Raw genomic sequence first — 25,502 nt, forward strand, 5'->3', positions numbered from 1 at the left:
GATTCGCTCCGTGCTATTAGCAGGGAGGATCTCTGGAGCTCTCCAGAGGAGTCATGCCCAGCCACTCCCCCAAAAACTTTATCTAAAGAATTTAGACAATACAAACTGGATAGCCTAACCCAAGTAACCAGTGGCACGAGTTTGACGCACGGGTTCATGACTTTTAAAGCTCATTATCAATTTGAACATGTTTTAGACTCTATAAACCCTCTGTTCACGAGGAGGTTATTCCTCTAATTTAGATACGGGACCCTGCCACTATTTGCAACAACTAATATGTGGTCAGATGAGGCCTGCTACCTCTGCCCCGGATGCCGAGTGGCATAAGAAACGGAAATTAATGTATTTTTTTTCTGCCCGGCCTATAAGCAGGCTAGGTCTAAAAGGACAATACAATTGTGTAGGAACTTGGGTATTAGGGATTATCATGTTTTTTTGAGAATTCTAAAATCTGATATGGACCCGGTGTATGTTGTTACAATTTCTAAATTTCTCCAGGCAATGTGTCTGAAAAGAAGGCACCTTTTGGAAATTGATATTTAGTGAGCTTCAACTGTATTATTTATCTGTGAACACTTGGAGCGTTTCTTAATCACCTTCTACAATGTTTAATGATGTTCTTAAACTTTTTAGTCAAATTTATATTTTTTAAATTTGACAAATTTAAAACTGTCTTACCATTTTAAAACCACTGGTAGTCTCTGTACCATATTACCGATTATGTTGTAATTGGTTTCTAGGTTTCAGTTTTTATGAAAATGTATAGTCGACTTTTATCAACCTCTGTGCTTTTATGACTGTAATAGTCGCAATAAAGTATTATGAAGGAATGACACAAAGTCAGTATGACATAACACCTAATCGTGAAACTGATGACATTTTAGTTCATAAACACACTTTCAGGTCCTGGAAAGAAAGCAACACACATTTTGGGTGATTGTTTTTTTAATATAGATTTTTTACATTTTTTTGTTTTTATAGAAAATAAAATGTTTATTGGTATTAAATTAAAATTCACGATTCGATGAGTAGTCCCTTTCGGCATCTGAGAGAACGGAAGGCTGAATTGGTCCTTACCCCCAACCACCAATCTCCTCCATTGTCCCTCCCATCACGCGGAGGAAAATGATGCAGGGCAATCTTCAGCACAGGAAGTACCCTCTGTACGCAGTGTGAATTCCAGTCACGGGCAAACACCTCACTGGGAACGTTGCAACAAACATTGAAACATGTGGTTAGACAGGACACGTGGAAGCAGGCAGCTGAGGAGGAAGGTCCGGAAGTAATGGAATAGACAGGAAGTAGGCGGTCAGAAAGGAAGCAGGGAAACTGATGACATGGAGGTGAAGGGACAAGCAACAGGGGCAACTAACAGACTGACAAACTGTAGGTAAATAATAGGATGTGGAGCAGCGGACAATACAAAGGACAACAGACAAGACACAGGGAACAAACAGGACCCGAGGGAATAGACAGCTCCATGGGAACCTCTGCTGTGGCTTAGAAATGAGTCTCCTGGGGAAGGGGGCAAGGTAGGTCTGTGATTTCTAACCATCTCGTCCTCTCTCTGCAGTCGCTCCTCAATGAGAGGCGAGTTCTGGGGGAGCGATGAAAGTCTCGTGCTTGGACCTTGGGCGTTGACCATGCTGGTGTTGTCTGTGGAGAAAGAGAAATGACAAACAATGTCACACACGTGATCAGACATTACTGAGATAGTTCAGTGTGACAATGAACCATGGTGGGGATCCTATCTCAACCCAATGGGTGGAAATCCCCATATTGTGATCACAGCCGGATTGGCCATTCTACCACTCTGAGATTTCACCGAAAGCTAATTTTAGAGCACAATGAGCTGCCATGACCCAACCATGGCTTCATTGCCACATTCTAATAACGGCTTACAGCATTTTGGGGCTGGTTTTAACACATTTGCCTGGGTTGGTTTTGGTTTCGATTTAGGCTGTGATTGTGGTGGAGACTGTGACGACCCACCAAAAGACCTGGGCCTAATCACCTCTATCTCTTGGCCAGAAAGCACTTACATCTGAAAGATTAAACAACTGAGGCAGGTTTCCCACAGCTTCCACGGTCTCAAGTCTACTCTACAACATGCTACAGATTTCTTTGTCTCCAGTCTATGGCTTCCTGCAGTTTTTTCGCCAGCTGCTACAGTTTTCATGTCTTTGGTGCCTCGCTCGCTAACGATCTCTCCATCTTTAATTCACAGCTTGCAGCAGTTCTCGTTTTTTACTCCACAGCTTGCTACAGGTTTGCTGTCTTTAGGCTACAGCATGCTACACGTTTCCCCGTCTCCAATCCACATCTTACTACACATCTGTATCTTCAATCTACAATTTGCTACTGTTTTTATTATGCTTATTCTAGAGCCCCGGACAGATGTCATTGACTCTAGTCTACAAAATGCAACTCTTTTCCTGTCTTTACATCCTACAGCAGTTTTCTAGTCTCTAATCCAAAAATCGTGATCGTTTTCTACAGTTGTCATCATTTGTATTTTTTTCTGCCTGCACCATCTGTTCTGTGCTTTAGCTCTACCTTCTATTCTAGCCTGCATCCTGCCACCTGTGTGTTTGTTCACAGTTTGTACATCTCTTGGTACAGCCTGTAGTATCTCTAAACTCTTAGAACAGTTTTCCTCGTCTTGAGTCTGTGTTTCCTGCAGTTTTTCTAGTCTTGGATCTACAGCTTGCTACAGGTTCCTGTCTTTACACTACAGATGATTAGAGTTTACCTGTGTTTTACTCCATAGCTTGCAAACTTTTTTTTATCTTTAGTCTACAGAATTCTAGTTGCCCTGTGTCTAATTCATAGTTTGCTACTGAGTTGTGTCTTTAATCTACAGCTTGTTACAGTTTTTTTCTGTCTCTATTCTACAACCCACTACAGCAGCCCATCTTAACTTTATAACTTCTGTGCACCCCTACTGAATCGCTTCGTGAAGTCACAGTCCCCAGCCGAAGTAAATTCAACAATTCGAACCTTAGACCCATACACATAAATACATAAACAGGTATACATCACACAAATACACTAGTTATGAAATATTTAAGTCGCAAAGAAAAAAAAATCAACATTCAAATATAAATGTATAGGAACGTTGGAGCTTTACAAAATGTAGTTTTATTTCTAAAAGACAAAGTGAAATGTTAAACTCTAGCTTATTATTGTGTCTCTCTTGGTCTTAATGCATGGTCTCTTTTTTTGTTGCTGCATGTCAGAGTCTCACTAGTTTACCAGGCCAGACTAGCTTCAACAGAGATTACGCTGGTATGTACCGAAAAGATCGTTGAGGTCATCAAATGCAAAAAAAGTGATGGTGCCTCGTGTAGGAAAAGCCAGTTGGGGGGGCAAAAGTTTTGTAGCCAATGCTGCCAAGGCATGGAACAATCTCCCAATATACCAAAGAAATATGGCCAATCTCCTGGCCTTTAGGAAAGCATTAAAAACATGGCTTTTCACTCATTAATATCAGTGTACCTCTTCTATTCTCTTACTGTTTCGTCAGGACTTCATACAGCGACAGGACACCTTCGGGTAGCAGTAGCGCTCTAAAATAACAATAACTCTTACTGTGCATGCATTGCTCCCACGAAGCAAGCTAAGGATGCTAACCTTGGGGCAGATTTACAAGTCCCTTGGGACATTTTTGCGCTGCCGTTGCATCACTTTTGTGACGCAACAGTGGCATAAAATATGCAGCCAATTTACAATGTGACGCATCTAAGAATATGCGTCACGTTGTAAAGCCCTGCGCCACATTATACCTGCACCAGGTATAATGCATGCAGGGTGGGCGTTCAGACGCAAAAAGCCATGTAGAACTGATGCCGTGAAATCTACAAGATTTCACTGCATCACTTCTAGGACGCCATTGCGTCAAAATCCTTACGCCTGGTCTGAGCTGGTGTAAGGAATGACGCAGGGCTTTTTAACACCTTGGCTGCTAGTGGTTTTCCCCTCCTGTGCTGGAAAGTAAGATCTATACTTGTTCATGAAAAGGTCAGCTCGTTATAAGCACAGCTCCACTGTGCCTAATGACGAGCTGAGCTCGTCATGAGCAGGGAAGGGGTTAAATGGGACTCACCCATCTGTTGTGGCGCATTGCTGGAATTGCGTCACTTTCATAAGCAACTCTAGCAATGCATCACTTTAGTGCCAACAGATGCGTCAGAATTTCTGACGCATCTGTTAATCCTTGCGCCATGGTTCACTATATTGTAAATACAGCGCATCCATGGTGGCGCAAGGACATTTGGTGCTGACGCAAGAAAACTGATGCATCATCTGTTTTTAGGCACCAATTTCAAATTCCTTGACATTTACAGATCTTTTTTAAATGTTCAATGTAACTCTTTTTTACATATATACTTTCCTCATCTACTAATATTATTTAGTTTTCTAAACCATTGCACATCCCCTGAGTAGCCTTCAGAGACCCCAGACATTATTGGGCTAGAGGTCAAGAACCGCGTCTCTAAAACTAGGGCAACGGTTCTTCACCTGTGGTCCAGGTAGCTGAGGGGTCTGCAATGTCTACTCAGAGGGTTCATGACAGTTTCGAAAATGAACATTAAGAGATTAATGTAAAATGAAAATATGATAAATTAAGAATGTTCTGTTAATATGAAGGTATTTGAAATTGAAGGCTAAAATAAGGGTATTTTCCTCAGATTAATTTATGAGATCAGTGCAAATGCACAATGCAGACTATATTATGGGAGACAGGTGGCCTCAACTGAATAAAAAAAAAACTCCAACCTTATAATAAAATAACATTTAAATTTTATATTTGTGAATTAAATAACATTTTCATAATTTGTGTATTTTTTTAAAGAATGGCTGTGCATTGCTTTGTCCTTCAAATCCTTGAAATAACGAAGGCCAGGTTCCCGACTTCCAGTAATGACTCAGTGGGGGCCCTGGATTCCAATAATAATTAAGTGGGAGTCCTCGGATCCCAGTAATGAATAAGTGGGGTTTCACGGAAGTCCGAAGGTTAAGAACCACTAAGGTTAAGAACCACCGACCTACCGGCCTGACAAAACTATGGCATTAATCCTGGAACCCGACATTAGTTATAGGAAGAGCCAGAAAAGTACCAGTTTTCAATGATAAATAATATATATAGGTGCTTCCCAAAGTTTTAGAATCATAACTCAATTTTCAGAAAGACATACATTCATAGCCCACCTAGCTTTAATGTCAGGCCGATTTTTTAATGTAATGATCCATCTGTCTATCTATCTATCTATCTATCTATCTATCTATCTATCTATCTATCTATCTATCTATCTATCTATCTATCTATCTATCTATCTATCTATATATATATATATATATATTCACTGAAAAAACCATAGGTTATAGACCATATATAGTTAGGAATTAGCATTTACAAAACCTTGAAAATTCACTGAAAAAACCATAGGTTATACACCATATATAGTTAGGGATTAGCATTTACAAAACCTTATTTTACTCGCATAAAACCATTGAAATTCGCATATATAGTTAGTTGCGCTAACTATATATCGCGCACCCGCAATCCACTGCTGATGATGTCACATATTACATCATTCATGACATGGTCAGTGACATCACTGATAACATCACTGATGACATCATCCAGTGGCTGTCTGTTTCTGTAAAGTTAAAATATATCTTACATATTGAAGAATGAGTGGATGTATAAGTGTCTGGATGAAGGATTTAGTAGGTGCATGACTGACTGTATGAGTGAGTGAGTAAATGTGTCTCACTGAGTGCATGGGTTAGTGACTAAACTGTCTTAATGTGTGCATCATTATGTCTGTTGTTCTGTAAACTGCTGCATGTGTTGATCAGGAGCTATATGAGTAACTATATGGGTTATTGGTTGGTTGCCCAAGTATTTGTATGGGAGACTGAGTGTGTGTGTGAGTGGCTGGGAGATGTATGACTCTGTGCATAGATGTGTGAGCAGTTGATTCACTAGATCTATGGGTTCAAAAGTGCATGTGGAAACAGCTGTATGAGCGGTTGACTGTGTGCATGAGTGTATTGGTGAGTGAATGGATATCTCAGTGCTACATGTCAAAGTAAGTACATATGAAAAACACAGTACATGTGAGAGTTGACATATATAAATTACTGTGTATAAGAGCTAGTGAATGTGTGAGTGGCTGCATGGATCATTGAAAACTTGTATCAGTGATTGTATAAGAGAGTAAATATGTCTTAGAATATGTTTGAATAAGTAAGGTGTGTATAACTGTATAGTTGAGCAAATGGAGGTGTGATTGATTCTTTGCATGACTGACTAGGTGTGTGAGTAACTCCATGGATGAGTGACAGTATGTGAGTGTCTGTTTACACTGAGTGTATCTAAGGTTATATTAGAGTCTGAAGAGGTTCATCGTATTATCACATGAATGATGTCATCATTGATGTGATCAGTAATGTCAAATGAGATGTCATCATTGATGTTATCAGTGATATCATTTGAGATGTCATCAGTGATGTCATCAGTGATGTCATTTGAGATGTCATCAGTGATGTCATCAGTGATGTCACTGACCATGTCATGAATGATGTAATATGTGACATCATCAGCAGTGGATTGCGGGTGCGCGATATATAGTTAGCGCAACTAACTATATATACGAATTTCAATGGTTTTATGCGAGTAAAATACGGTTTTGTAAATGCTAATCCCTAACTATATATGGTGTATAACCTATGGTTTTTTCAGTGAATTTTCAAGGTTTTGTAAATGCTAATTCCTAACTATATAGGGTCTATAACCTATGGTTTTTTCAGTGAATTTCAATGGTTTTTTAATAGCAAATATTAAATGCTGTCAAATGTCAAGTACATGATAGGTAAAAACATTTTTAGTGTTTATGCACGCTGATGTGCTTTGAACGCTGCCTCCCCCACCCCTCATTTCTATTAGGAGTACTCTCTCTTTGCAGATAGTGAAGGGTAGTTAACGCACGCCTTTGCCCCCGTTGTAATCCGTTGTGCCTGCTTCTCTCTCCATTTGATTGATTGTTATCCAACCATTTACTGTTTTAGAATTGGTTCTCTTTGGTTCATTCTCTATTTACAAACAAGCACAGAGTCGCAATACTCTGTTTATTCTTTGCAGATAGAGAAAAATCGTGTAAAAAAACAAAAGGAATCGAGCAAAGTCAGTAGGCCACTAATGGGATCTCTTTTTGACCTCGCTAAAATAGAAACATTAGGAACAACCCCTCATGAGAAATACGAAACTACTGAGATGATTTGAGCTCCACACCATGATGGCTGCAAGACAGCTCGGCTCCGCCACCCACCCCGCCCAAAATAATGACAAACTCCATGCAAATATTATAAATATATACAACACACCAGCAAAGTAACAGGGTAAAACATTTTATTAAATAACTATTTACATAACTATTTTATACTTTTTGTTGCCCGATCCGGCTAGCTCAATCGATCAAGCATGAAACTCATGCACTCTGATAGTTCAAAGTTTTGAGGAGTGCTTGTTAGACTGTCTGAAGCTTATTTGCACCTGCTGCAGCTTCACTATTCTCAATGTAAGTGGGGGCTGTTTGAGGACGTGACTGCATTTGAAAACAATGTGATGCGGTGCCTCCCTGAACCGCTTGACGGAGGCCCCCGAGGGACGGTATGATGGCGCGGACTCGGAGGGAACGCTTGACTCCGGCCCCCTCCCCAAATCGTGTTACCCTGCTGTGCCTGAGATCGCCCTCGACATAGGCGGCCGGCTCCCAGGGTCAAGCGGAACTTTTTGCCTTTTGGTGACTCTTCTATTCTGGATCTTGTCCCACAATCCGTTTGACCTGAAGACACGCTGTAGTGGGGCGCCTCTTTACCGTTTCAGTTGCCATTCCGCCCGCTTTTGCTACACTGTGCCTCTTCCGCCATTCAGCTGTTTACCGCCCGCTCTTGCGACTACAGCGTCTCGCTCACCATGTAGTTGAATTGCTCCCGCTCTTGCGGTGCAGCGATAGGCGGCTGCCACAGAACTCTCAAAATGGTGGCCGGCTCTTCAGATTTGGGCGTGGTCCACTAAAATGGCCCTGGGACACCTTGGAACTCGGACGCTTGTCTGCTAGGGCTTGGGCTCCATTCTCGAAAGAGTCCCCTCAGCCTTGAAGATTCTACAAAAATCTTGGGGACCCCCGACTCCCGCTCGCTTCTGGTGGGGAGCGGCTGCCATGATTGCTCGCGGAATGGCCACGACGGAGCTACGAGATGGTGGTGCTCTCATGCTGACACCAGCTTCAATCTGAAACATCCAGAAACACTGTAGACTACCAATTCGATCAGTTCCGATAACGCCCCAACGTGACCCGGTAGAGAAGAACTTGCCCTCCCCTCTTTGACTGATGGTTCTTGTTGCCTGTCCCTTCTGTTGTCATTTAACAAAACTTTTTAGACTGCTGGAAGGGGTTGTGTTCCGACCGCTGATTAGTGGAAACATTTTGACTATATTCTGGACCTACGTTGTCGCGTAATGCGTCATATGACACGCCGCGTTAGCGCACCCGGAAGTGCTCCGGTGCGCGAAGCGCAGCTTCTCGGAAGCGATCCGGGGCGCGGCGCGCAGCGCGTAACGTAAGCATAACAGGTCATGTGACTTGTTGATAAAACTTTTCATTGGTTCATTTTACTTTTGTTATTCTAATGATGAAAGGCTTTGTCATATGACCTAAAAATTACACTTTTTATTGCTTTCGAACATTATTTTTTCTTAAACATATATGTTATAATGTTCCAAGCTAATGTACTTTCCCGGAAAATTTACAACTGTCCTGCAAGTAAAATATTTTCCGTTTTCGAGAAAAAGGACGTTTCTTCGTCCCATGACGGAGCCGTTGAGCAAAAGAGGCTCGGCCTGCTGTCTTAGTCGCCGATAGGCCTGAATATCAGATTCTTATCGATCACTTTATGTTGCAGGAGTAGAAAACACAACAGCCCTTGACCATTTATCTTTACTTCGTTCCTGCGTATTATACCTTTTATCCGTCATGTAATTGGACTGCTTTATTTCACTTGCCTTTTACTGATTCGAAAACAGTGACTAAAATTAAAAACTTCACCAATGTAAATACTACTACCATGTTTTGTTTTAAAAACCTTTATTGTGAAAATGTCAGTATATAAATACGGGCCTATAACCACGTGGGCCGGCCACGGAGCAAACTGTAATCGTATATGATGAGGAGACATTTACACTGTAGAGGAACGTAACGGGCGGGCCATTAGGTTGCAAGAACTAAGGTGTCTAACAGTTGCGAAATCGGTGGATGTACATTTTGTAATTAAAATACGACAAGACCACTTACAATAAAATTATCTAGATATACATTTGCGGGCAAGTACCATGGGCGACGTTAATTCGAACTTTCAATAGTACAGTAATCAACAACACATCAGAACTTAATATCAATAGGGATGTCGAAATATTCAAACAATTCTCGTCCCCGCCCGCCATGTGCTTCAAAACTGCATACGTATCTCATGATATCAAGGTTATGCAACCACCACGCCGACTTTCGGCGCAGCATTGTAGGATGGCCACACCAGTGCGGCAACTTGCTGGACAACACCTAGGTGCCAACCGGATCTCAGCGCCTTGTGGTGTCTTCCATTCAGAAAATATTGTTGGCAGCATTTTGAAAGGAAAGATAAACAGCCGTTCTCCTAGTGAGTCTCACATTGTTACATTTAGGAAGAATGTTGAAGAGTAGTATGTTGAAAATCTAAAGCCATTGTTCTACAAACTCTCAACCAGCCTTGGATGGAAAAATCCAGAAGAATATACAAACTGAAAACCAGTTTTTGTCTGTATAGCATCAGCAGGAACGCTTGAGTCAGCTTTGTGTGAAGCCGCCATTTTGATTCAATCAATAGCGTCCCCCTGCACACATTCAGGGACCTGGTTGTGTCTTCAGGTCAAACGGATTGTGGGACAAGATGCAGAAAGGAAAAGGAAAAACTTACGCCGGACCCCGGGAGCCGGCCGCCTATGTCATGGGCGATCTTTGGCCACACCAAGGCAATAGTGAAGCTGCAGCAGGTGCAAATAAGCTTCAGACAGTGTTACAAGCGCTGCTCAGAACTCTCAACTATGACACCACCTCGGTGCCATCCGGATCTTGGCGCCTTGTGCTGGTTCCGGCCTATTCACACATCGGTCCGCTATTGACACCATCTCACAGGACCCCACGCCGACTTTCGGCGCAGCATTGTAGGATGGCCACACCAGTGCGGAAACTTGCTGGACACCACCTCGGTGCCATCCGGATCTCTTCGCGTTGGGCTGCCTTCGGCCTACTGTAGCAGCAAGTGCGGACCCAACTCTGTTGGCCGGCGTGTGAAACGCTAAGGGGCGCCGCACTGCAGATGAGGTGCCTCCACCTGGAGAGGCGGAAGAGGGCCGTTCGCGCCGCCTCCCCCTGGGCACCCCACGCTGTCTTTCAGCGCAGCATTGTAGGATAGTCATACCAGTGCAGCAACTTGCTGGACACCACCTCGGTGCCATCCGGATCTCGGCGCGTTGTGCTGCCTTCGGCCTATTCGCACATCGGTCCGCTACTGACGCCGCCTCACGTGCCACCGGATTTTCTACGCTTTATATAGCCCTATGCCGCATAACAGGTCATGTGACTTGTTTATAAAACTTTTCATTGGTTCATTTTACTTTTGGTTTCCTAATGATGGAAGGCTTGGTCATATGACCTAAAAATAACACTTTTCATTGGTTTAGAATTTTTTTTTTCCCAAACTATGAAAGCCCCACCTTGTTTCTGGATGTTTCAGACTGAAGCTGGCGTCAGCATGAAAGCACCACCATCTCGTGGCTCCGTCGTGGTCATTCCGCGAGCAATCATGGGAGCCGCTCCCCACCGGAAGCCTGCAGGAATCGAGGGCCCCCAAGACTTTTGTAAAATCTTCACGGCTGAGGGGACGCTTTCGAGAATGGGGTCCAAGACCTAGCAGACAAGCGTCCGAGTTCAGAGGTGTCCCAGGGCCATTTTAGTGGACCAGGCCCAAAAAGGAAAGAGCCTGCCGCCATTTTGAGAGTCCTGTGGCAGCCGCCTATCGCTGAACCGCAAGAGTGGGCGCAACTCAGCTGAATGGCGGATTGTGGCACAGTGTACCAAAAGCGGGCGGAATGGCAACTGAAACGGTAAAGGGGCGCCCCACTACAGCACACGAGCCGCCACCTGGGGAGGCCCGTTCACGCCGCCTCCCCCCCCCCCACCCGGGGCGCCCCACGCCGTTTTTCGGAGCAGCATTGTAGGATACCAAAACCAGTGCGACAACTTACTGGACATCACCTGGTTGCCATCCACATCTCAGCGCGTTCTGCTGCCTTGGGACTATTCGCACAACAGACCGCTACTGACGAGGCCTCCCCGCGCACCCCTCGGGACGCCCACGCCGTTTTTCGGAGCTGCATTGTAGGATACCAAAAACCAGTGCGGCACCCAGGTAACATCACCTGGGTGCCGTCCAGAACTCAGCACGTTGTGCTGCCTTGGGACTATTCGCACAAAACACAGCTACTGACCATTGTTGCTCCTTTTTTCAAAAAAATGTTTAAATGTATTTACTGTTTTTGTTGCGTTCTATATATTTAAAAGTTATTAAAGTGTTATAATCCTACTTTGTTGGAGTGCTATATATTTATAATGTGACACATAATTGTAAAAACTTTGATGTACAAAGAGGCATCCCTGTAATCTTCCGCTTCAGGCTCGGTCCCACACACCCTCACAGTGAGAATCCCCTCCCCAAGCACAATACAGGATGGTTATCAGATAGTAGGAACGCGTGTGGTGTGACGGATCTCATCGGGTGGGGGCCTTGATCTACTGTAACTCCTTTGAAGAGGGGTGATTCTCTACAGCTGGGGCCATAAACTACATCTGCAGGGCTAGGTGATAGCCTGGGACCGGCATGAACAATCGGACACAGAGGAAGAGGAGTGTCAGAGGGTGCGGTAATGAATAGGGTGAAAGGGTGGTGTCGGGCGGGCACAGGGTGTGATTCTCAGGGAAGAGCAGCGCACATGGGAGGAGGTTTCTGGCCCATGCATGAGAGAGAGAGCGGGGGTGACCAGTGCGTGGGGGAGATGCTTGCGAGGGTGAGGAGCCATGCTGAGGATCGGCGGCGTGCAGAGAGTGGGTCTGGTCAAGGCATCTAAAATGGCTGCCGTGCTCAACAAAAGTGTGAATAAAGACAGTTCCCAACAGGTATTATGCGAAGACAGTTTTGGAAATGTATACAACATGCATTACAAAGAAAGGAAAACCAAGGAGTCAAATGCTTTTCAGAAAGGGTAATCTTATTTTCAAAAGCAACAAGAAAAAGCTTTCAAGGGTCAATACATATATTATTTATATGGGAGCACAAAACGTGAAATGCGTCGTAAAATTCAAGCTGTCAAGTCGACGGCGTTTCGATCCCCTTTAGTCATTAAATTCCCCCTTCTTTTTTCACCTCTTCTTGTCTCTCGATCCTACCGAGAGACAAGATGGCGGCCGCACCGGACTGTTTAGAATGTTGACAGACACCGGAGAGCCAATCAGCTTCGCTACGCAAAGCTCCGTTACGCGAAAAGTACGCGATCTGAAGCGCTATCTGGGACGCTGTCACAGATATACCTGTTTTTTAAACGTTAATTTCTCAAAATCCACTGGAGCACATATATTGAGACCCAGCAAAGGCACATCGGGCTAACAGTCCCTATAATTTTGCCAAGTTTCGTGCAAATCCATTCAGCCGTTAATTTGCGAACCGAGAAGCGCTTCTACCGTGAAAAATCAATTTTTTTTTATTTTCCCCACGGGACCCTTTAATAACCCCAACATCATTCCTAGGGGTCAGGAGGGGTCTACCTTGCCCCCTTTCATTAAATTCCCCCTTCGTTTTTCACCTCTTCTTGTCTCTCGATCCTACCGAGAGACAAGATGGCGGCCGCACCGGACTGTTTAGAATGTTGACAGACACCGGAGAGCCAATCAGCATCGCTTCGCAAAGCTCCGTGACGCGAAAAGTACGCGATCTGGAGCGCCATCTGGGACGCTGTCACAGATATATACATTTTTTAAAACATTAATTTCTCAAAATCCACTGGAGCACATATATTGAGACCCAGCAAAGGCACATCGGGCTAACAGTCCCTACAAGTTTGCCAAGTTTCGTGTAAATCCATTCAGCCGTTCGAGCTAAAAGTGAGGCCAAACGCCCTATGGAAATTAACATGGGAAAAACGCGTTTTGGGACCCCCCTTTTTTCTCGGCCCCCCCTTGACGAACCCCCCCCAAATTTTCAGGGGCTGCTCAGAAACAAAATGTGCCATTTTCCTGAAAATTTCAGCCGATTCCGTCCTCAAACGCCAAAGTTATTAGACATAGGATTTTCAAAAGTTCCATAGAGAAATAATCCTAACTATATATACCTACTGGCTATCGCCAGTAGGTAATATATATATATATATATATATATATATATATATATATATATATATATATATATATATATATATATATATATATAATATTTTTTAATATCAAACTCTGGCACATGCCAACCTTCTCAAGACTGACAGCTGACAGGTATGCTGTGTGATTTGTGCTGGCACCACTGCACCCAAATCAACTCTCCGCTCCCCAACATCTCTGAAAAGAGCACAGCACTCCTAACATAGTTTCTTTCAATCTTATTGCGTGCAAAGATGTGCAGAGGTACAGGTTCACAGCATCAATGCGTTTCAGTGAGAATCGCCTTGCTCATGAAGCCGAACACCATGTTGTGATTCACTAAATACTCGGTGTGTAAACATAAACACCCGACTCACCCTGGCATGGCCTAAATATCGCCATTTTGTAAAGTACATAGGGGCTTATTTACAAGCCCCTTGTGCCACCAGTGCGTCACTTTTAATATGGGAAAAAGTGACATCCCAGTGGTGCAAGCCCCGGAGTGTTATACAGAAAGCATGGATTACAATTTTAAAAAGTTTGATTGAACAACATTTCATAGGTTACCCCAAATAATGTCTTCTGTAAAATGACATCCAATCATCACATAGATTTATCATAAACTACATTCATAGATTAGGGAGAAAAATAAATTTACCATGATTGTTTTTTTTTATGTATAAAATTGCAATCCATTGTTCAAAACTTCTGGATACACTGGACTGACTAAAATAAATACATTTCTCTCATATAAACCATAATCTCAAGTAAAGGTTTCCCAGCACCATAGATGTTGCACCAATATCTATTCACAAAACCAACATTAAACCCCAGTGGGCCCTTGCTACAAAATGTCACAATATTATGCAATTTCACCTCATCATAATGCCAATTACATGCAGTGTTAATATCAAGCTCTTCATACATCAATTTAAAAATATTTATTCCAAGTTCTTAAATCCTATATTGGCATGCCAGCGACAACATCAGTCTACACATTGACAAGGTTCAATGTTTCTACCCACAAGCCAGTAGCGGCTTGTGGAGGGAGTGCCGCGGGGCGGGTGGTGGAGGGGCGGGTGAGGGAGTGGCAGGGTGGGGGTAGTAAACTCCAGCTCACGGCCGACCAGAGTAATGTAAATAAATAAATAAAACTAATTTCATTGCACGCACTCAAACGCATTTGGCGTTACGCAAATTTATGACATAGAAAGTGCAATGTTTAATAGAGGAAAGGACCGTGGTGTAATATGAAACATGCAGTGTCCCACGATGCACCTGTACTATCCTACAACCCATCGAAGGGTTCTTCACCTGATGGGGTGACTCCTTTATGCTAGAGGCACCCATTCTGTCAAGAATGTTTTGTGGGTTTTATGTAACTACACTTCTGTAACTATGTTTTAAAAAAAAGTTATTAAAAGTCCTGTATCGTGGCTCACCTGCTTCTTTTGTGGTGCTTCAGGTTGAGGGTAAATATACCCTGGGTGAGCGGGCACATCAAACTGTGCAGTAGCCACTTTTCAGGTCTCATCTACGCAGCGCGCATGCGCTGCATTGGAGACCTTTAGCCGTCATTCAGCAATTTTTCGAAGCACATACTCGTGCTTGTGGTGGCATCCACCTTGTGGGAGCGAGCAGGAGCATTCCACAAGCACGAGTATGTGCTTCAAAAAAGAGCAGACTGCACGTGCACGCACACATGCAAGCACCACTGCTGGGCCAGCAAACACATGCACGCGACTCTCTCCTGGCCCACTCACTCGCTCCGCCCTCTCTGTCTCCTTTTTGCCTCTCCATTAATGCGTCAGTCCCATCCCCCAATCCCTGTCTCCACGTTCTCTCTCCTCTCAAGCAAATCTTTCTTTCTCTTCCCATAGTTTCACTTGGCCTCTCCATTTCTGACCCCACCACCTCTCGGGGCCTCTCTCTAAATCTGCCTGCCAAAGCTTTCTCTCTTTCTGTCCACCCTCTTCCTCTTTGACTCTCCCCACATGCCTCTTGCTCCCGCCTTCTTGTTCCTCACCCCGAATCTTCTGTCTTCCTTCTTTCCGTTTTCACCTCACTCTGTCTACCGCGCTCTCTCCCACCTTCTTCTCCTGCCATTGTTAAAATCAAAACGACAATCATGAACATTATCTGCGCCATCTTGTCTGATGGATGGAAGTTCCTACGTGCACAAAAACTGCAGTCATTCTGACTGACCGCAGCCATTTTGTATTCCGTTGGTCACCTTTGTTTCACCTTGCCCTTACTAGCATCCTTCTGACTAACCTGGTATGTGAGCTGGGGGCTATAAACTATTGCCACGACAAACATCAACATCACCTGCTGCCACAAACTCGTTTTTCCTCTCATCTCTGTTTACAGGCAAACCCGTGGACACTCCTACACAAACAGGTTCCAAATACCAAACAGACTCTTGCAAACATGGTTTATTGCACAGCACACCGCAAGACTTGTTTTTGCCAACAATGGGCCCTGTTTTTATCAACAGAACGGACTCTTAGATCTGGCCGGTCTCACATGTTTTAGACCCTGAAGCAAGGTCCAGCTGCAAGATTAAATTGTCTCTTTTGACCTGGGTGGGAGGAGAATTAATTTTGGGCTTGTGTAGCCATGTTGATCAAACAATGTTGGGCTTGTGTGACAACCTGCCCGGGGTGGAGACTCCAAGCTTGTAACCATGATAAATGAAACAAATACATTGAGTGCAACCTGTATAAAAGGAAGAGCCAAAGCAGTTGCCAGCAGAACACTTCCCTGAGACATCCCGGTGTCTGCAGTTGACGTGGTCTCCTCTTAAGAGTAATAAACCTTTTTCTTGCCTTTCAGTTTCCAGCACCCGCCTCATTATTTTGTTAGAGAATCCAAAGTGAATTAAAGGTGACCCTGCACCGGGCAGCTTTTGGGGTCTTAGGAGGTTCGGTGCTTTTCACACCATCATCTCTCTCCCACTCTCTCTCTCCATCCCTCTCTCTCTTCCGTCTTCATTTGCTTTTCTCTCTCGCTTTTTTTGCTCTACCACTATAAATTTATTTCACTTCTTCCTGTCCCTGCTTCCAGTCTGTCCTCATAGCTTCTATTCCGTCACTTCTTCATGTCCTCTGACATTCTCTCCATGCCCAATTCACAGAACTAACTTAAGACAAAATCCTAAACTTACTACCAGTTTGGTATTCAAAGAAGGCACTTAGGGCCACATGCATCAATCTAGGATTTTGCATTTCCTAAATAGCGAAAATTAAGGAATCGCTATTTAGGAATTGCAAAATCCTATGCATCAAGAAATCCTAACATTTTTTAGGATTTCTTAAATTTCGGAATTTGCGATTCCTTAATTGCGAATCGCAATTAAGGAATGGCATTACATTGATTCCTATGGGCCTAGAGGCCCATAGGAATCAATGCCGTTTTGCATTTCTTTTTTTAGGAAATCGCAATTTGTTGATGCATTGCAAGGGTGCAGAGGGGGGTCCAAAGGACCCCCCCCTGCACCCCTGAAATGTATTTTAAAGTGCATGTTTCACACACACATGTCCTAAGGACATGTGTGTCTGTAACATGTCACTTTTCAAAATGCATTTTTGTGCTTTTTGAAACAATTTCGCAAATTAACACGAGGGTCAACCTCGTGTTAATTTGCACTTCCTATTTCAAAATTCACATTTTTTTTAAAAATGATGCATTGCATTTAAGGAATCGCACAAATGCGATTCCTTAAATGCATTCTCATTTTTAGGAAATGCAAAAAAAAAGCAAATTTTGAAAAATTGTTTCATGCATCCCAAAAACTTATTTAGGAAGCGCAAACGGCCGAATTAACCGATTCGCACCGTTTGCACTTCCTAAATAGGATGATGCATGTGCCCCTTACTCATTTCGGTATTCACAGAAGTCACTTACTCATTTCGGTATTCACAGAAGTCACTCACTCATTTCGGTGTACACAAAAGTTAGGAGTCCTAACTTTAGGACTCCTTAATGCCTTTTGTGAATACCGAAAGTCTTAAAGTTAGGATTTTTCTGAGTTTAGGAGTCCTAAAGTTAGGAGTCCTAACTTTACTACTTCTAAACTGAGAAAAATCCTAACTTTAAGACTTTCGGTATTCACAGAAGGCATTTAGTAGTCCTAAGGTTATGAGTCCTAACTGTACTACTCCTAAACTGAGAAAAATCCTAACTTGAAGACTTTCGGTATTCACAGAAGGCATTTAGGAGTCCTAAAGTTAAGAGTTTTAACTTTACTACTCCTAAACTGAGAAAAATCCTAACTTTAAGACTTTTGGTATTCACTGAAGGCATTTAGGAGTCCTAAAGTTAGGCCTGCTCACCTCTATGAATACCGAAATGAGTAAGTGCCTTCTGTGAATACCAAAATGGTAGTAAGTTTAGGATTTTGTCTTAAGTTAGTTCTGTGAATCAAGCCCTCCATGTCCGTGTCCATGCCATTCTTTTTCTTGAAAAAAGAGTCACCTCCTGCCTGTGAAACTTCACATGCCTCTGATCTCCCCCAACACTGTCTACGTGTCATTTGGAATAGAAAGCAGCACTGAAGGGGACTTCCATAGCCCTTGATTACACCTCTTTTACAAGTGACATGTGGATTGCAGCCTGAGGACGTGCTTGTGGCTGTGCTTGGCACTTGGATTTGACACTGTCTGCCTGTTACACACACTGTATACCCCATGACGTCCTGTGTGTGTCTATGCTTTCCTTCCCCTTTGTCCCACTTTTAACGCTGGCCCTACTGCAATTGCCAAATCTTCATGCCCCTATCTTCCCACACCATACCCTACATATACTCTTTCCGTGTCGGCTCTCTTGCATTTTCTTGGTTCTCTTTTCCACTCCGTTGTTGTGTACATACTGACAGTGCCCCCTATTCATAACTGTCTCTACTTGTGCATCTCTTCCACCTCCCTGTTTTTCCTTTCTGATTGAGCTCACTCTAACAACTACCTCCCCGCGTCTCAGTCTCTGGCAGTTTTTTCCCTGCATAGCCTTTTCTACTTTTCAAACTACATGTGCCTGCCTAACCACCCAGCTTCCCATTCCCGCGGTGCCTACTCACTGTCCTAACTCCACCTGTCCCTACCTGCTACCTAACTCCCTTGCCCTTTGTCTGAGCCTGCTCCCTGCTTGTGTACCTTTCTCCCTACTGGACCTTCTGTTTTTTGCTGTTGGTGGGTTAGCAAGCTGGTATCCTGTAGATTCCATTAAAGAAACACCAGTTTTCCAGCTTTAATATAAAAGTATTTTCCATTTTAATCCATTGTTTGCCAGTTGGAGGGAGGGTCAGCCATCATGTATCCCCTCAAATAAAAATATTCCTTTGCAAACTAACCAGGGGTTGATCAGAGGCGACACAATTAATATTTGGCACAGTGATGTTTTTACCACAGAGTATAAGCAAAGTGGTTATTGCCCGATTTCTGTGTGTCCAGTCTTTCAGGACATGAATGCAAACCACTGTTAAAGACATTGGCAAAGCCAGTACCTCTAGCTAAACACTTATAAGGTCCCAAAGGCGAGACCTATTGGCTATGCCAATGCTTGTTTTTCATTGAATCTATGTGCCGGCCTGTTTTGTGGCTATTGATTTAGAACACCAGTGGGGCGCTAAAAGACGCTATCTTGGGTGGCGCTCTAGTGGCTGACCCACACAATGTGCAAGTAGGAAGGGCTCTATAAACCAGTACTGTTGCACGGGAGTGCCGCTTGTGGGCCTAGGGCATGCCAAACGCAAAGCTTCCTGCATCCGTCCACGATCCCTGCCATGCTTTCCGTTTGTATGCAGAAGCAGGTCAGTTAAATTACAGAGTTTTTGCTACAGGATGGCCTGAAGTGACTTAGGACCACCAATTTTGGAAGCTGTGTCCCTCCCTTACTGTAACGTATCCCAAAGTACAGATATACCTAAGCAACTGGATGGTCTTCCCTTCTTTGAAAACGAGGTTGGGATAAGAGAGTCTTTAAACAAAGATACAAACAAGGATACCTCCCACATGTTACAATGTTACCGTCAACGAGCATTTTAGACCCACCCTGGAGCTAAACCTGTTTACGAGGGTTGCCTGAGGTGTGCCCTGCTTAACGCTCCCTAATCAGTGGAGCATTCCATAGTAATCCTTGAACTGCTGTGTCGGGGGGAGCTGGGTTTCCTGCTTCCAACAGAAACTTGATTTTTGGACACTTCCGCTGCTGATTTTGAACACTATCCCCTAGTGGTTTTAGAATACTTTAAGGTAACCCCCTTCACAAAGGGTTGGGGAAAGTGGCAATAATAGGGAGTGCTGAATATTCCATCAAATGAACTCACACTTGAGGAGTGTCTGCAGGTAGAGTTTCTCGGGTCTTCTCTTGCAGCTCCCGCCTCCACTATGCTTTGTGGAGTTGTGTGCTTCCTCCCTTCTGTCGCGTCCACACATTTTTTAATTTCTTTTTTGATCTGATACTGCCTCTATCCCTATCGCATACTAATTTGCTTGTGGTGGCTGACTTTAATTTATGGATTTATCTAATTACTCCCTCTCTAATTTCATAGAGAGCATGGCGCCCAGGGATCTCACTCAGATAGTCAATCAACCAAGAGATAATAAAGTACACACATCAAACCTCGTTTTTGGATGTCCCAATAGCGTCAAACATATTGGTGTTGTGTAACCCTTTTGGACCCATCAAGACCTAAGGCTCCTCAGCTAAAACAACAGTGTAGTACATTTTCTAGCATTAAACTGATCAATCAGCTGACAGTGCAGAATCTTGACTACACAAAGGAGATTTATATTAATAAATAACTACGTCCATTGGGCTGAGATGGTCTTAGATGGCGTCTTCCCTTTAAATATAGTCATCCCAAAGCATTTGAACCCCTCCGCAGCCTGGTACACCTGTGCACGGATGGTAGCCAAAAAGGGATGTAAAAAGCTCGAACAGATATGGCACCATCATTTTTCCTCTAAAGACAGAAAAGAATGAAAGCAGGCTTTATCTAATTATAAAACTAGCAGTTGCAGCAAAAGCGGAATTCTACTGAAATAAAATCTTAGCTGCAGAAATTCCTCTAAGGAGATCTTTGCTGTAGTGAGATTTCAAGCCTCCTCCAGCTGCATAGAATCAGGTATTGTTCAATCACAAAATTTAGCTGATAAACTCTCCAATTACTTAGAAGAGAAGATTAACACCATGTGCGATTCATTGGATCAAATAAGATAGCGGGTTGACCCATATGGGAAGCTGCCTTGAACCTTCTGTCTCCTCGGTTGAGGTCTTATCCTCCGACTTCCACTTGGAACGGACGGATGCTTCGGCTGAGATTACTCCCGGCCTAGATAGTTTGAACTGTTTGACTTTTGAGCAGTTTATCTCAATTTCTGGCTCTAGTAAATCCTCACTGAACCTGATTCCCCCAAAATATTAGAACATGGCCAAACCGTCTCTCCTACAACATCTGTTGATGGTTTGTAATGACTCTTTCATTAGAACATTGGAATGTTGGGAGCTCCATTGCAGACAATGGAGTGCTCCCTGCTTCTACGGGCCGGTAAAGGTCCGCAGAGCAACATTCCAAGGTTCTACAAAGGTTTCTCAAAGCTCGAGGGGATTTATATCCCCTCGAGCTTCGAGGACCCTTTGTTTCATTTGTTAGAACATTCTGGCCTCTAGTGGCAGAATGTTCTAATAGCCTTATAGACCTTTTGTAGCAGGGCTATACCGGCTATTAAAGTCCTGCTGTCTCGTTAAAGTCCCTCGCCTTCGGCTCGGGCCTTTAACGATTCAGCGGGCCTTTAATAGCCGGTATAGCCCGCTACGGCGGGCTATAAGGCTATATTAATGCTTGGGTTCCAAGTGAGTTGAAAAGGGCACTCATTGTTCCATTGCTGTGGAAACAAAATGCTGATCAGGCCATTTTTCCAGTGGCGACTTCTACATTTGAAAAGTGGTGGGACACATACAAAATTACATTAAAAATAAAATAACCTTACCTTGCTTGATGATCTTCTGCAGCACATGTACATCCGAAGTTCCTTATGTCTTGTACTGCTTTATGGAAAATAGCTTTTGAGCACTGCTCTCTTGCTGCTTACAAAGCTAAACAGCATAAGAGCAATACCAGGATTTGCTGGAGCAGGTAAAGACAGCGCTCCATCGAACACCTATGGGGCGGTACCTCTGCTTCTCAGCTGCCTTTCAGCTGTTGACTGCAGATGCCTGAACTGCGCATGTCAGGCTGGCCACAGTGAAAACACCAGCCAAACTTACATGCACAGTTCAGTTTAACCAGCCTAAGGTCGTCCCACTGAATTACTGTTATGCAGTGGGGAGGTCAGAATGTAGGCGCTCCCACATCCCTATGTACGAAAGGCCCCCGAGCTCTTTCAAACTGTCGGCAAATATGTTTCAAACTTGTTGCAGTTAAAATTCTAGAGAAAATTTCCACCAACCGTTCTCCAGCTACTTGAACAGGCCACACTTTAGAATCCATCCAGTCAGGTTTTGTACGGGGACACAGCACTGAAACAGTGCTATTGCCGGTCCTGGATGATTAAAGGATATTACTGGACAAGGCAAACCCTGTTGCCTTAGTACGTCTGGATCTGTCCACTGCGTCAAACATTATATCTCATTCCATTATACTAACCGCCAGACTAGCAGAGGTGGGCATCGGAGTATCAGCGCTTCAGTGGTGTAAAGCTTATCTTGAGGAAAGACATCAATCTGTGGGCCTCCCTCCGTATGTGTCGGCTTACAAAGCTATAACCCAAGGCCTCCCACAGAGGTCTGCAATTATCTAACTCTGTGTAATGTCTACATCCATCCTTTAATATTATTAGTCAGATCTGTTGGTGTCAACTTCCTGAAATATGCTGACGACACTCAGCTTGTTATGCCTTGGCCAAAATAGGGTGGGACCCTATGGATAATTTTACAGCGAATGACCTCTGTTACCTCTTGGCTGAGACTCAGCGGCTTTAACTCAGAAAAGACAGAGATACCCTAGTGTTCTCACACCACACAGGCCAGATCTTTTCCCTCTGTCTTCAGGATTCTATCCTGGTCTGATCTCCCTCATCCTGCAAGGTCTGTGGAGAATCGAGACTTTTTTCTGGAAGAAAACCCGTCCTGGAAAGACAGGCTAACCATCTTACTTACCCTTAGTTTCTTTTGTTAAGGGTACTGAGAACAATAGCCCCACTGCTCCTCTCTCACACCCTTTGGACTGTGCTCCAGGCCACTATCCTTACTCGTCTCAATTACTGCAATTCCATTTTTCTAGGACTCCCAGCTAGCGTGTTGAAGAAGCTTCAGTAGAACCAAAATGAAGTGGCAGAATTAGACCTTGAACTGGCGAGTTCCTCTGCATCCAATGCCCTTGACTCACTGCATTGGCATCCTGTGCTTATAATGAGCTCTTGTAAACCCTTTTGCATGGTCCATTAGAATCTCCATCACCATGGACCGATTTACATGAGGAACACATTCCAGTGTTATGTCTCTGGCTGCCAACTTCATTCACAGGATACCTCCCTGCTGTTTATCCCCAGATTTAACCAAGTGCAGTCTGGAGGTAGAGCTTTCCATATGACTGCTGCTAAATTATGCCTTTATCCCTACAGAGAATGTCAGTATTGTCACAATGTAGAAAGTTCTTGAAGACCTGGCTATGTACACTTTAGCATTGCTTTGTCTTCCCCTAATTCCTTGTATTCTAGGTTGCTTACTTTTACTGTATTTCCTGCAGTTATAGGACTTATGGGTGTGGTCTCTTAGAGCTAGCACACCTTCACAGTATTTGCTTGCTCAATAAATTTCATAACATAACAAGATCAGCAACACTCAAAATTGCTCTGCTTTCATCTACAGGGAGCTGGGAGTGATGATCTTGAGGGGTTAAGAGTCACTTCTCGACTTGCGAGAGCATTATTCAGATGCTTGTATACAGACTTTTTCTTTGACCCTAGGTGTGAGGTCCATGGCCGTCCTGTGAAAAGTCCAGCGTGGTCACCCCTTGTTCAATTTTTCTCTTGCCACGGGACCTGGTAAGCAAAATGAATGCCTACCTGGAATCTCTATTTTGTAGGGATGATGTAGGTCAGACAATTTAATACTGAAATATCCTTTTAAATAATTATTGTGTCCTAAAAGTTATTTACAAAAATAATGTCTCACTGGGTGTAGTTGTTCTAGTGTTAACTCCAAAGTGGAGATATTTTTGTAATGATATTTAGGATAACGGAGAGGGACTTAGGATAATATATTTTTGGCACACAATATGTTAACATCAAATACATTCTGGTACTATTCCATAGATCTAGATGCCTGTGTTGATCTAGCAAGAGTATTCTCACCCCTGTCCACGTTTGACCCTGTGTTGTGTGAAGGTATCGCGGATCCTCCGTAGAGCAACACTGTTGTATGTGTACCTCTATCCATGCTAAGAACTGCTCCTTCCCCTCCATGTGCCCCTGTACACATAACCAATCACAAAGGAGGGACTCTGGGCTTTTTGGACAGGTCCAGCATACGTGCCCAAACTTAGTAAAGATACCAAAAGTATGCTGTTCCTAATTACGAGACAAGGGAAAACAAGGGGGACCGGTTTTGCATGGTCATGAGATGTAGGAGGATGGGGATTCCTCCTCTTGGAATTTGGGGCCCTCACACACCCGGCTGGGTGTCATGCTTCATCATAAGGTTGCTCCTTGTCAGGTTGGCGCTGCAATACCTGACGGGCTCCCTATCAGGGGCTCTTTGGCTCTTTATGTTGATCTAGCAAGACTATTCTCACCCCGTCCACGTTTGACCCTGTGTTGTGTGAAGGTATCGCGGTTCCTCCATAGAGCGACACTGTTGAATGCAAACCTCAATCCATGCTAGGAATGGCTCCTTTCCTTCCATGTGCCCCTGTACACATCACCCCACAGCTTTTGTACAACTATTTAGCACAGAGTTAGCACTAAGGATACAACTATACAAAAACATGGCTCTGTCGTGCCAGCTCAGGTAAAAGCAGATGAAACCACATCTACCCTAGACAGGCTGGTACCAGAATATTAAACCTAGCACAGTATCTGATTGGAACATAGGTCTAGCATCCCCCTGAAAACTTGTGTATATCCTAAACTCCTGGACCAAGTATGATCGGAAGTTGTTGACCTTTGGTTACCCATCAGGTCATGTGCATGTGAGTCTCCCATTGAGGTAGAACTGCGTCTGGTTGGTCTCCCTCCAGCTGTGGCAAGGTCCTGCCTGATGGGCTGTCTTCCTGGCTCCCATCTGAACGGTTGCTTAGACTCAAAGAAGTGAGCTGGGCACTGAGGAGCCTGCAAACAGTACTGCTTTTCCTCTAGGTACAGTGGAGGCTGCAGGAGTGGGGCACAAGCAATGGCTGTAAAAGTGGAACTATAGAGTGCAGGTAAGCAGCTCCTTGGATAGAGGCTCTGCCTGGAAAGTTTGCACTGTAAAATGACCTTGCCCCTCAGGCAAATCCCCATGCTCGTCTGCAACCCCATTATCACTGTCCCTGCGGCGGGGATCACTGACAGAATATCGGAATCAAAAGTATGGTGTGGACAGAATATTGTGACAAAAATATCAAGAAGGTAAGTGTGAAGAGGTAAGTATAGATTTACTAGTCTTGACTCAACATATATCAATGTACATAGATGTAGAGTTTTATATAGTAAAACTTTACTTACCTATAGAATCTTACCTTCACAATATTTTTTTTCTCGATGTTCTTGACACACTATTTTGCCCCCATTATTTTTGGTTCCAATATTCTGTCTAAATACCAGAGGAGGGTTGACTGGGCTATTGTCTCAGCTGGGCTATGAGGGTCTCTGGAGACACCCAGGACTGTTTCCTCATTCGGATGCTCATGCCTGTGTCAGAATTAGAGACATAATCTCCTTTTTTTTTTCAGAACCATGTTCTCTTGCCCTTAAAACATAAGGAGCTCAGACACTCATAAGGATACAGCAAAGAAAT

General features: G+C 43.7%; 1 protein-coding gene across 1 annotated transcript in view; it reads right to left on the reverse strand.

Moving 5' to 3' along the window:
- Nucleotides 1-817: 817 nt before the first annotated feature.
- The window catches only part of CDH24 (cadherin 24), a 722,601-nt gene continuing 697,916 nt past the window's right edge, over nt 818-25,502 (reverse strand). Inside the window, exon 13 of the mRNA XM_086923669.1 lies at nt 818-1,656. The gene's annotated coding sequence lies outside the window, so the exon portion shown is untranslated. The remainder of the gene's footprint in view (nt 1,657-25,502) is intronic.

The sequence above is a fragment of the Lissotriton vulgaris genome, chromosome 5, assembly GCF_964263255.1.
Source record: "Lissotriton vulgaris chromosome 5, aLisVul1.2, whole genome shotgun sequence".
Taxonomy (NCBI): Eukaryota; Metazoa; Chordata; class Amphibia; order Caudata; family Salamandridae; genus Lissotriton; species Lissotriton vulgaris.